General features: G+C 39.7%; 1 long non-coding RNA gene across 1 annotated transcript in view; it reads left to right on the forward strand.

Moving 5' to 3' along the window:
• The window catches only part of LOC149105416 (uncharacterized), a 61007-nt gene extending 52261 nt beyond the window's left edge, over positions 1 to 8746 (forward strand). Inside the window, exon 2 of the long non-coding RNA XR_016201465.1 lies at positions 8706 to 8746. This is a non-coding gene — a long non-coding RNA (uncharacterized LOC149105416). The remainder of the gene's footprint in view (positions 1 to 8705) is intronic.
• The last annotated feature ends 2337 nt before the right edge of the window (positions 8747 to 11083 follow it).

Here is an 11083-nt window from a genome sequence, read left to right on the forward strand (position 1 = left end):
TACAAGCCCCTTTTTAACATCGATCGATTTCTCGTTTTCGAAGGCCGTGATTCAAACTGAAACGACAGGACTCTTACTCATAGGCTTCTTCTTGTTCTTTCGGATCAGAAAAATCGCCTAGGAGGTGCAGGTGGTGGATCAGTTTCTCTTCAGTTATTGGCGTGCAAACGAGATGGTCAAGGAAAGACTATGACTAATAAGGTGGTGTCTATTTGGCGCAGCGGAATGTTAAAAATGAGGAAATACAGGTTACGACAAAACTTCCCTGTTATCCGGCCCACGGAAGGATTATAAACGACAGACGACTGGAATACACATCTTAATACTTCTAATCGTTGCTAGGTCTCGATTGTCGGTACAAATCTTTCTTGCGTTTAATGTTGCCGTTTGAATCGTCGCAGTTTAGTACAGCTTCTTGTTCTCCACTCTGAAACTTTTACTTTCAACAAAAGTAATTTAATGTTGCCCCTGTCAATAATCCCCACAAAACCCTTTCGATGCAACAAAATTACATCCATATTAGTGTTGATAATTTCTTGTTAATTTTGCTGCTATTTTTGACAACTCTTTGAGAGTTCATAAAGAACGAGACTCCATGTTTGTGATCTAGAACGTAAATTGCATTACACTGTGCACGCAACTGAATAGCTCTGGAGACTAACAGAGGTAGTTTTGAGGTGGTTCATGAAAAAAAAAAATCTTGTGGAGGAAAGTTAATTTTCATTACATTCTAATTTACTACGATCAAACGAACGAATATTTACAACTTAAGTATCCGCAATAACAGGTACAACGAAGCATGGGTGGATCAAATGATCCCAACTAGAAGAAACAACAGAAAACAAGCAATATTGCAGGAAACACACACACACAAAAAGTGCTGTACGTAGGTTGACCGCGAAAAAGCTGCTGATCTGTTCACAAAAGGGAGGTTTTGGTTCTCTTTTCCGGACCGTCGCGAGCTTGCGTAGGTTGCCCTCGTTTAAGGTTTACCGCGTCCTTGGCCTTCTTCAACCAATTTTCGTCCTCGGAACCAGAGGCAAATTCATCAGAGACGTATTCGTCCATTACTCTCCAGCCGTCGACGCTCTTACAGTGCTCTTATCGGCTATTCGGATCAGCTTTTGGAGTTTACGGATCAATTCCTTGCCTTCGACATTGAACTTAGTCAGAACTTTGTTTCCAGGAGCATTTGCAAAGCTTAATCTATCTAAATTTAAGTCGATCTGGGCATTCTGTTCAAACTGCTTCTGATTACCTTTGAATTTCATGAGAGTAACCTGCTTGTCCGCCACCTTCGATTTCGACTCGATCTGTTTACTATTCTCATCCAGTTTAACTCCAAGATAGCTTTTGAACGTAGAGAAGACTTTGTTAATGACAGGCGAATCTTCGGGATTAGAAGTACCAGCAACACTAGGTTCTGTAACGCTAGGTATTCCCAAACGTCGTGCTATACTCGTGTAAAATAAAGAACTTGACCGGCTACAAGGATAATAAGTATAGGGTTGCAAGCGAGAGAAATCCAACGAAACTGCCGTAAAGTATATAGAAAGAAACGACTAATCACGATCTCGCAATGAGCGTTCTCCGACATGTGCACCTAACACAGAAAATTCAGTGCGGAATGTGACGCCAGCGGAAAATGTATTTAACGCTGCCAAAATGTAGTCGTCTCCTTGTAAGATAAATGGATGGTAACTCAAGAATGTCTACATAAACAAGATGGTTCAAATGACCTGAATGTCAAGAATAGAACGAAATAAATGTATGTTATTTGGCGGCTTGGAGGTTCGTATAGTAAAAACTGTGACCGAGGTCTTGAAAATGCTGCCCGAGGCCAACCGAGGGCGGCATTTTCAAGACCGAGGTCACAGTTTTTCACCATACGGACCGACTCTAAGCCGGCAAATATAATTTTTCTTTTTTTTTCCTGCGGTAAATTGGCTTGCAAATGGATTTGTTTACGCAACTTTGTCATTGGCTCACGTGCCTTCTACAAACCATCGTAAAAAATCTAACGAGCGAACGAGCGAGGAACTCATATACTAGAGAAAGAAAGATGTATCATGGAACAGATTTATTTCGAACTACTTTATGTTAGATGCATCTAGTTCACCAGTTAAGTTCTCCATTTTTTTTTTCCGGTGCGAAATTTCGTGCAAAGTTTGAAGTTGTACTACAAAAACAATTTCTATCAGTCTTTCGGAATCACTCGAAATCAGACTTTTCTACCGTAAATTGAGTGGCAGAGAGTGAGGAAATCCGTTAAGTGTATTCCACAGAAATTATCTTAAATACAGCAACCATCAGAGGGGTAAACTCGACTGCAATTGACTTTTGTTTTGCTTAAAGTTGTGAGGCAAGAGAAACACAGGAGACACAGGATTGCGCGCCATTACAGCGCCGAGCTACAAACAACCAGAAAAATTCTCACAACTTTAAAATACTCAACCGAATTTACTTAGAGTGACCTTCCTTGCCATTTAAAAATGAATAGAGATAAACTTACGTTAAGTAATCGTCGGTGGAAGTGTAAAAAGGGCAAAGGTGGACCATTACCGCTGGTTCATTCACGAAAATTGACCAACACGACGACGTCGCCCGCGCCATTTCCCGGCGTCATCGTGACCGTGGTCAGAGATAGGAAAATGCGGACTGCGCTAAGAACCAATCAGATTGCAGGATTCGTTACCGCGCCCTCTTAGGAAAAAATAATAAAATGTTACCTTTGAAAGAGAAGCGATATTTGTTCAGAAAGAGATATATGTTATTTGCCGACCCTAAGCCGGTAAATAACATATTAATTTTTTTTTTCCTGCAGTAAATTGGTTTTACAGATTTACTTACAGTGACTTTCCTTGCCATTTTAAAGTGAACAGAGATAAACTTGCGTTGACTAATCGTCGATAGATGTGTAAAAAAAGGCAAAAGATTGACAATTACCGCTAACTTCTAGGAGCGAAATTTAAGCAGGGAGGAAAAACTCCGGCCCGCGGGCCGCATCGTGAAAAGCTGGACCGGTCACGTGCGTATGATTAGCCAATCAAATTCGAGGATTTAGGATTCCGGCCGCTCAGACGCTTGAGAAAAAAATAAGTGTTTTTATCATTTTTCCTCAGAATGAACACTTTGAACTCTCGTTCTCTGCCCAACACTTAAATCAACGCATAAATGAACACCGTTATTCAGCCATCGGAAAACACCTTGAAACACAGCATGGGAACAACAGAACAAAGGCTGACCACCTTTTCAAAGTTCTGAGGAAATGTAACAGCAAGTTCGATTGCAAAGTCTACGAGATGGTGTACATAAAGGATCGACATCAAGCGTTCTCTTAATACGCAAACCGACTCCATTCGCACCAAACTGTTTACGGAACACTTTCGTACACTTTTTTTGTATTGTTTTTCCTACCTTGGAAATTATACGCATAGAACCCGCAAATATTTTATGTATTGATTATATTTTATATACGCATAGTACACGTTATACTTTTTCACTTTTTACCTTAATAATGGAATAACGTAGCGCCGAAACCTTGTTCGTTTTTTAAATGTGTTTTAGAAATTTTTAGCGTTAAACTTCTTGTTCTACTTGATAGCAAAAATTACCAGCGAACTAAGGATCTACTTTGTTTTTCCGCGTAGCGTGACGTTAAAAACTAGAATTTTTGAGGGAAAAGTTTAGCCCAGATAATGGTAAGGACTTGGCGAGTTCGAAATGTTTATATAGTAAGAAAACGATGCCACAGCTAAAATATGCTATTCTGCTGTCCAACTAACTATTTTGGCAGATCTTTCAGTAAATCAAGGCTAAAAATAGCAGAAAGTGGGAATAAAGTGATGTTCTTCGCTAAAAATTTTGGCGGGAAATGATTCTGGCTAATGATTTTTTTGGGGACTATGCAAGACCAGTTACTCCGATTTACGTCAAATTTTTAACAATTTTAACTAAACTGCATAGTGATGGCAGTGTAAAAGACTGTCAAAAAAAAAATACCTTTTCTGTAGAAATAAAATACCGCACTATTGAAAAACGAGTCGCCGAAAATGACTAAAATTGAGTCACGCCCATTAAAGATTCAGCGGCGATATATGGCACCTTAAGAAAACCGTAGAATTAAAGCGAAAGACCTCAAATATATCTCAGTCAACCAATAACGGGACAAATATTATCGCAAAAAATGACTTTCAGGAATTTCTGAAAATGGCTAAAATTTGAGTCACGCCCACGGAACGATTCAGCGGCGATATATGGCACCTCACGAAAACCGTAGAATTAAAGCGAAAGGCCTCAAATATATCTCAGTCAACCAATAAATGGACAAATATCGCAAAAAATAAAACTTTCTGGCATTTGTAAGAAGCATCTCTTAGCCTCACCTAAAGTTGCAGGAAATTTCGGCCATTTTAGACCGCTTGCCAGGGCAAAATTATGATGTGGTGATATCTCGAAGAAAAACGAACACCTTCCTCGGCAAATGCCATGGTTGTTAATCTTTTCGGATAGCTTTTATACTGTGAAAATTAAGATGAAGGTAAACAGCCGACCTCAATCTTTTCCTGCTGCCCGGTTTTTTCTGACAATGACACTTAACTGAGATACGAAACTTCACCTCTTCAACTAACGCCATTTTCGTCTATAGGAGTACGTTAATTAGCAAGACGAAAGTCATATTTTAAATAAAATTTGCCCATTTGTCCTTTAGACATTGAAGGAAGTAAAAGACAAGTGAAGAGTAATATCTTTAGCTGAATATATTCCAGTAGAAACCGTGGTATATTTTCAATATCTTTGCAAGAGGTGTATATGATGTGTGCCTATATGATAAGTGAAGCCTTGGAGCTGACTGGCTTATAGCTGCCGGACTTTAGCACGGTTTCTATAGCAGGAAGCGGCTAGGAGTATTTCTACTCTTCCTGGACGGGAAGCTAGTCCATCGCAGGTCACTCCCCCGCAATTTGGCAGCTTTTCCAACAATTCGCCGATACCCATTTATATTCCTGGGTGGAGAGAGGCACTGTGAGAGTTAAGTGTCTTGCCCAAAAAAGCAACACAGTGTCCCCGGCCAGGGCTCGAACCAGGCCCACTCGATCCGGGGACGAGCGCACTAATCATGAGGCCTCCGCGTCTCTATTTACATGATAAGTTAAGATTTAAATAAAATAAACTAGTCATAATTTTTGAAAGATTTTCAATAAAAACTACACGCTTTGCTGCGTGTACCCAGGCAGTCGTTATACTGAGAAGCAATAGCTATATTGCAATCGAGCTAAATGTTCTGCATTTGAAGTTGTACTTTTTATTGCATTTCTTGGAATCGATTAATAACTTATTACTCGTTTGCAAGTCTTTAGGGTGTGAAATGAGTCAAGGTCTTTATATCAACCTATAAACGTTTCAGTCTATTTTCCTTAGTCTTTGTCGTTGTTACTTGCGTTTCTCAAGCAAGCGAGACATTTTGAATTTCATATATAGTTATGGCGATGCGTGACATAGACCAACGAACGCGGTTGTCGAAATCATATACTTATCTCGTGATTTTTAGCCCATTTAGAAGTTAAAGTATTATGAAAAGTGCTTATGTAAATGCTTGTTTTTTCAGTACAGATAATCAGTCGCTTAGGTAGCCAAAGTAAGTTCCAGATGTTTATAATATTTTCCGGCCGCAATGTAGGCGTACCGCGGAGGTGCACCAACATGGCGGTTCCACACTGGTCTCTTTTAATTTTGTGCAAAATATTTCGACGAATATCTGAGCTTGGGAAAACGCACAGACTTAAAACTTCGAGGAGTGTCATCTTTATTAATCTCCTATAAAATCACAATTTCTTGATTTTATCCACTAAATGGTTTTCGAATAAATTTTTTTATTGCGTCAGGATTGCGTGACAGTGCAAGCCAAGAATTGTTTTGCTGGGGTCAACATACATTAGTTTCTTTCAGCTTAAATGTACAATAATTCGCTACATAAGTTTCACTCTTGTTAAGACACATAATTCTGTTACAAGCAAATAACGAGAGAATATTGTTTAGTTCGAGATTTTATCTTTATTATACTTTACGAAGTTTCTCAGAGCATTTTACTTAGGTGTACTCGAACAGATGAATTCGTAAACAAATTCTCTAACCTTTCTGCTCTTGTTGCTCAGACGTTCTTGAGCTCGTGCTGGGATTCTGCTTGGTTCACGATCACGTCTAAAATTACGAAGACGCTTCTGAAGATGCTTTTTACCAGGTTGAAGAGTTGATAGCCCCGGTTGATGGCTCCCTTGGTATAACATGATTCATGATTCACTCAAAATGTTAATAATTTGTTCGCTCGTAAATTGATCTCTCGTAAGGCTTGCAGCGACCCGTTCCGAAAACGCTTAACGTCCTTTAGTGTTGGTCTACCTTGAACGGTGTGTTCGTTTGTACGTGATTTCATCGCCCCAGAAATCATGGAATCCGTGCTAACTTTTCTCGACGACAACCTCTGTAAATTCCATGTGCTGTACGCATACACAGGTGGCGCACGCACTTTAGAGACCAGACGGCGATTTGTGACTGAACGTGGAAAAAAAAAAAACGGAGCCGAAATTTAAACCCAGGCCTCACTGCCTGGGTAAAAAGTGTGGACAATTCTGTTATCCGTTCTAGTCAAATTAGGTTTCCTAAGACCAATCAAATCACGATTTGACAGGCACACTGGGGCACTTGCAGCCTACACGCAGTGAACAGGAGCGCTGAGCTGCGGCACGTAGTCTGTCGCTAACTTAGTCACAACACGGACGAAAAGGCAGGAACTGTGCTAACACGAGTGAACGACAGAGTTATTATTTTGGACAGTAACTGCTACCACTCGTATCGGACAGGTTCCAGAACCAGTTGATTATTGATTAAATACAGAATTTGTTACTACATTCTTTGTATTCAATCACCACACTGCATCTGATCTTGCATCTTTCATGCTCTCTTACACCGTCTTGTTTTACCCTTGATCGCTAATATTGAGTTTACGAGTTCAACTTAGGTTGTTATATGGGGTACAACGAATCCGAAAATGTTAATTTTAGTGACAGGTCATACATCACATATATTTCTTACGAAATGGGCAGAAAAATTGCAAAATTGATTTGAACAGCAAAGAATAGCATAAGAATTTGGAAAAAAAATTCACCAAATCTAACAAAAAGACAAATGTAAGCGTGATAATGACAAACACTTAGTTCAAATACCCTCTGAAGACATGGCTGAGACGGACAAGACATGGTTGATGTGGACAAGTTATATATCTTGTCCGCTTCGGAGAAGATTAATCCGATAACACACATATACCATTGAGTTAAAGTACACTTTATTCTTCTGTTCTATTTTAAAAGTAAGCTTCGATGTAGGTGAAACATTTCAGAACGTGTAGGCGAATCGACTTCAGTGTAGGCGAAACATCTCAGAACGTGAAGGCGAATCGTCTTAAGTACAGGCGAATCGACTTGTAGGCGAATCATCCTGTAGGCGAAACGACCGGCTTCCGTGTTTATAGCCCGTTTACATTTTTCTTTCGCGAGAATGTGTTTTGTCAAGGTATGGTTGTTTGTTCTATTAAATCCAGTTTGTGTTTTACTTTCTGGAATGCTTCATGTTACACAAGCGATGTAAGTGCTGCAGTTTTCCAGACTTGATGACCTCCAAAACACTGGATTCGATCGATTGAAAATCGTAGAATTGTTTGGACTTTTATTTTTGAAGCTGCGGGAAGCAAGGCGGAATTGGGAAGGACACATTTCATACAATTACCGATTTCACACGTTTTAAGTCGTAACTCCAAATAACTAGTGTAAATTTTTTTTCAAAGCTTGCAGTGAAATTCGTCGGATCAGCGAAAGGGATGTGTTCCCTAAGCGGTCCGCAGACATGAATGCTACGTGGTCATATTTTCGACACTATTGCATAGAATGTTTGTCGCATTGCTGATTTCCAAACCTTCGAAAAACTCTTTGAGTGTAACAATTTTGTTATTATGTAATTCTAAAGGATTAATCTTCGACTTTTATCTAAATCGAAAGAGAAATAAGTGTTGGTTGGCGGCGTACAGTTGCGACCTATTTACATATAATTATATTTGGTTGTAACGTTTCTTGATCGATCATACAACTTTGCCGGCTACGTTATATATACTGCGGGACTGGAAGATATAACGTTGTCAGTAGTATTTCTACAAATTACTGGTTGGCTTTAAGCAGAAAATTTTAAAAATAGCATTTGAAAGTCTGCGGAACAAATTCCAGTGAGAGTTCTTCAATTAATGGTTCTCAGAGACTCAGTTCGCTCGTTTCGGTTCAACAAAGTCAACCATCGTTTATGTCTTTGTTGTACCATTGACCGATCATCGCCAGTAAATTGTACGGTATATCTTTTTTTAGATCTGGGATATTACCGCAACAGCCGATAGCACTTCTGGAAGCCATTTCTGTGCACTTTTCAAAGGTGTATTGCACCATCCTGAAGGAAATGAGGGGACGTGAGATATTCGACCTTCCTGGGTAGACGTCACAAAAGCCGCTGGACCCATTCTCCTCAAACTCGGTCGTGAAAGAAAATTGCGGTGTTTTAGGGCTATTTTCGAGATTTCGTCGGGACACAGAAAATCGAGGATTTAACCGAATCCAAAAATGTTCTTAGAATTATTTCAAATAACAAATAGATTCGTTTTAGTGAAGAAAAAAAAAAAAAAAAAAAAAAAAAAAAAAAAAAAAATCGGGGTTAGGTGCACTTTAATCTCTCGCATTCAATTTGGCGAAACTAAACTCTTTGGCTCTCTTACCTCTATAATGTGTATTTCCTGTGAAGGCTGGACATAAATTACGACGTAGAAAACTGGTAGAGCCCTACAATACGAAGAAAAAACCTTGAATAAATCAAGTGAAGAGAACAGAGAATCTACACTGCCTTCTTCGTTTATACAACCATTGACATTACAAGCCTTTCCATAAACGTAGTCTAGTTCAGGGTCGCTGACGCCGTTTTGCTTCGAGTAGTCAGTTTCGGCTGGTAAAATCAACAGCGCTTTTTAGTTAAGTTTTGGTACAAACAAAGTTTACCATGAGGATATGCACGTGTGAAACAGTAAATTTAGAGGATAATTTTGCTTCAGTCGAGTGAGGTCAACGTCCTGCGCTCTGATCCAAACTGATTGGTTAAGTGAGAGCAAATTGTACAGAGCAAACTTAGTCATGCAAAGAAAACACGTATGTTACAGAAACCGTAATGACACGGCGCTGTTTAATTGTCTTTCCTGTCAAAATTCGAAACATGTAAAGAACAGACAAAAGATATGCAATACTGATTGAGAAGCGCTTACCATTTCCTTCCATGCATACATTTACCCTCAGGCCGTGATTTGTTGTGGTTGAAATGGCCCTTTTAAGAGCTAAGAAAATTTCCTTTGGAATCTCACGGGTAAACTCCAAATACCACGGTCTCTTAACTCACCGACGAGCTGGCAGTCTCCTGTAGATTAAATCCAGCCATGTACAGGTCTCGTCTTTTAACTTTGCTCCTGTGTTGAGCAATGATTCACACAAAATAGAAAAAGAATGTTTCCCTCGAGCATGTTGTTCGTAAGGACCTCTTAAATGTCTTTCTGCCGCTTGTTTAACAAAAAAAAATGCAGGTTACTGCTTTCTATGAAACAATTGACAGCTGACTCAATAGCTTCTCTGTTTTGTCGCTTTCCTCTTCACTGGAGTCTTGTAGCTCTTCTATGTCAATACCAGTCACTTCTTCGAGAACGTCTTTAAATGGCACAGAAGGCGCCATTTTAAAATTTGTTTTCAGTTTTTATGCGCGCGTCCGATGATCCGAGATGCGATCACCCCGGCATTTTTGTTGGCGCGTGTGCCCAGGACGATTGATTGGATACAGAATTTGTGACATTACATTCTTTGCACCTAATCAGTGCTCTGCATCTGATCTTGCAACTTTTATGCTCTCTAACACCGCCTTGTTATACCATTTGATCGCTATAATTGAGGTTACAAGTTTACGCAGGTTACCATATGGGGTGCAACCAATCCGATAATGTTAATTTTAGTGGCAGGTCATTTGAAGCATAAATGACCACATACATTTCTTAGGAAATGCGCGGAAAAAGTGCAAAATTGATTTGGACATCAAAGAATAGTATACGAATTTGGAACAAATTCTTCACAAAATCTCACAAAAAGAAACGGCGGTCCACGGAGAAATACGCTTTATCGATAGAAGCGCCTTTTGCGGGTACTTTAGAAAGAGTTGGTATTTCTCGATGGATAAATCGAAGTGGAAGATATATTTTCACAACTCCTTGGGAATAAAACGACATATGCAGACCACGGAAATGCAGTTCTGAGTGGTCAACAAAAACAATAAAACGTTCCGGTGGGACGTGTTATTAAGGTCGTGGCTGCTGTTATGGACTATGCACTGTGGCTTTTTTTCAAATGGAGTTTACAAGCGGATGGACTTCGACATTGATCTTGGCAATGACAATGAGTTTTTTTCCTCACACTGAAGAAAGAAAGCTTACATTAGTGTAAATTAACCGAAGGCGAAGAAAACATGATCAAAGGAAGATGACACCTCCGTTTGTGTTTTCCCTTGTTGGAAAAGCTGTCAGAAGAAATTATCCCTATCGCTTAGCTCGCTTTAGTGTGCTTTGGCTGCTGGTTCAAATCATTTTTTGATTTGCTTGCATTGGAGGTGTTCTGTGGTTGAATTGAAAATTGTTTTCTTCGCTAATCACTACCGCGCTCTGAGTTGCTCTGTTTTTCTGTGAATCCAATTAATTATTTCTGCCCTGGTTTCTCAATCTGTCACTGACCGCGCTCCGAGCTACAGGAGTTGTTTTATCGCTGTACCAGTATTCACAACTAGTTCTGTCGCTTCTTTCCCAAGATCGCCATGCTTCCAGTTGTTTGGTCGGTGTGCCGACGTTCAAATTTATTTCTCTCGCTGAGCGCTACTGTCCAAACAGCTCCAATGTATTTGTTGTTGTATTCAAAATTATTTTTATCACTGATCGTCCCACTTCGAGCTGTTTTGTTGCTGGATTCCAAGT

The sequence above is a fragment of the Orbicella faveolata genome, unplaced genomic scaffold (genome assembly GCF_042242905.1).
Source record: "Orbicella faveolata isolate gen_17 unplaced genomic scaffold, um_ofav_v1 contig_34, whole genome shotgun sequence".
In the NCBI taxonomy this organism is placed as follows: Eukaryota; Metazoa; Cnidaria; class Anthozoa; order Scleractinia; family Merulinidae; genus Orbicella; species Orbicella faveolata.